General features: G+C 39.6%; 1 protein-coding gene across 1 annotated transcript in view; it reads right to left on the bottom strand.

The window, feature by feature from the left end:
• Window positions 1-2,500, bottom strand: part of LOC143277615 (uncharacterized) — a 25,644-nt gene that overhangs the window by 20,394 nt on the left and 2,750 nt on the right. The gene's annotated exons all lie outside the window — the stretch shown is intronic.

The raw sequence follows: 2,500 nt of genomic DNA, 5'->3' as shown, positions 1-2,500 counted from the left end.
ACTGGGATTCGAACCAGTGCGCTCAGAATCTCTTGCATCCAAGGCGGATGCTTTACCACTAGGCCAATGCAAGAAATACGACAGTAAAAGTACACAACTCTGCCTGTTGGTGCAACTGATGGAGTGATGGCCTAGAGGTAACGCGTCCGCCTAGGAAGCGAGAGAATCTGAGTGCGCTGGTTCGAATCACGGCTCAGCCGCCGATATTTTCTCCCCCTCCACTAGACCTTGAGTGGTGGTCTGGACGCTAGTCATTCGGATGAGACGATAAACCGAGGTCCCGTGTGCAGCACGCACTTAGCGCACGTAAAAGAACCGACGGCAACAAAAGGGTTGTTCCTGACAAAATTCTGTAGAAAAATCCACGTCAATAGGAAAAACAAATAAAACTGCACGCAGGAAAAATACCAAAAAAATGGGTGGCGTTGTAATGTAGCGACGTGCTCTCCCTAGGGAGAGCAACCCGAATTTCACACAGAGAAATCTGTGGTGATGAAAAGAAATACCAAATACAAAATAGAAAATACTGGGGGTTTGGGGGTTGTTGGTTTTTTTTCTTTCTTTTTTTTTTTTTTTTTTTTTTTTAATCTTTTTTTCGGACCCGGTTTCATGAATCAGTTCGAGTGCTTGAGCCATTCTTTTGTTCCGCACGAATCAGTTTCGCCTTGGTGCCGCCATGTTGAAAACCATGTGATGTTGTGATTTCGGGTCGGCCGGTTCACAACCACCAAAAACTGCTGCAGAACGAACGAACGAACGAACGGTCTAAGGGAAGGAACTCGCAAGAAAGTGTTTCTGTTATCTGGAAATCATGAGTTATCGCCCTTAAAGTAAGATCGGTAACATTTTAAAAAATATCAAAATCTGTCGTTATCTGTCCGATACGCTTTCAAATGAACGGAACCGCGTTGGAAATCTGCATCCGACTAGATTCGATTGAGTTTTAATGAATTTTGAATAGCCTGTTAATTTCGGTATTTATTGTGTTGCAGTTTTCAAATCTCAAATGCCAAGGAAAGATTTTAAATTCCGAAGGGTTCCGAAATATTTACGAATTTAGACAGTGGTTTTGTTGTTGTTGTTGTTGTTTTAATTCATGATTCATTTTTACTTCTTCTCTTAAACAACGCATTGTGCACACTTTGTGTTCTAGTTAGATTATGACCTATGCGACACTAGATTACGTTTTGTTCCACGTGACCGTGACTGTGTATCGAATTATCACACGTGCGTGTCGTCTGTACGTCTCTGTCTGTCTGTCTGTCTGTCTGTCTGTGTCTGTCTCTCACTGAATCTGAATGAATAACAGCGTGTTATCCATTCTGATGATTATACAATGTCGCAAGCGCGCAATTTATTTATTTATTTATTTATTTATGTATAATTCATATCCATTTATCTATTTATTCATTTATTTATTTATCTATTCATTTATGTTCATGATTATTCAATGTTGCAATCGCGCAATTTTTATTATTATTTTTTTTCATTTGTCTATTCATTCATTCATTCATTCAGTTAGTTATCTATTAATCTTTCCGTTCATTCATTCATTTATCTATTTCATTTTCTTTCTTTTTTTTTTTTTTTTTTTTATCTGACTTTCCCTCAAGGCCTGACTAAGCGCGTTGGGTTACGCTGATGGTCAGGCATCTCCTTTGCAGATGTGGTGTTGCGTATATGGATTTGTCCGAACGCAGTAACACCTCAGCGAGTAACTGAACTGAGCTGAACTTAACTGCAAGCGCGCTTAAGGGGAAACAGAATGAACAAGAAAAGAAAAAGAAAAAAAAAAAAAAAAAAAGAAGAAGAAGAAAAGAAAACTGAGACTCTCTTTCTCTCTCTCTTTCCCTCTGTTTCCATGTGTGTGTATGCATGCATGCATACACACACACACACACACACACACACACACACATATATATATATATATATATATATATATAGAGAGAGAGAGAGAGAGAGAGAGAGAGAGAGAGAGAGATAGATAGATAGATAGACAGATACTTTGTAAATAGTTAACGACAGCACGTACATACACACATACATGGAAAGAATCAATTTTTTTCTATGCACGCACAGTGAATTACACATACGCATCACCTTTGTAATTAATTTTCCTTTGTTTAAAAAAAAAAAAAAGGAAAAAGGAAAAAGAAAAAAAACGAAAAGATATTAAAAAAAAAAATAAATAAATAAAGTAAACAACTCAAACAGGCAGACAAGCAAAGCAGAATTTCTCCGGAAGTGTGGAAACTAATGGGGGAGGGGGAGGTGCGTGTGTGTGTGTGTGTGGGGGGGGAGGTGGTCGGGGGGGTGGAGGGGGGTTCAAGGGGAGGGGGGAGGGGGAGGTGGGGGGCGAGGGGACAAATGAAAGAAAAACACTCAACAAAACAACAAGATAACAAATCGAAGAAACACACACACACACACACACACACACACACACACACACACGTACGCGCGCACACACACACACACACACACACACACACACACA

This window comes from Babylonia areolata, chromosome 34, assembly GCF_041734735.1.
Source record: "Babylonia areolata isolate BAREFJ2019XMU chromosome 34, ASM4173473v1, whole genome shotgun sequence".
In the NCBI taxonomy this organism is placed as follows: Eukaryota; Metazoa; Mollusca; class Gastropoda; order Neogastropoda; family Buccinidae; genus Babylonia; species Babylonia areolata.
The sequence above is the reverse complement of the archived record's forward strand: the minus strand, read 5'-3'. Positions and strand labels throughout refer to the sequence as shown.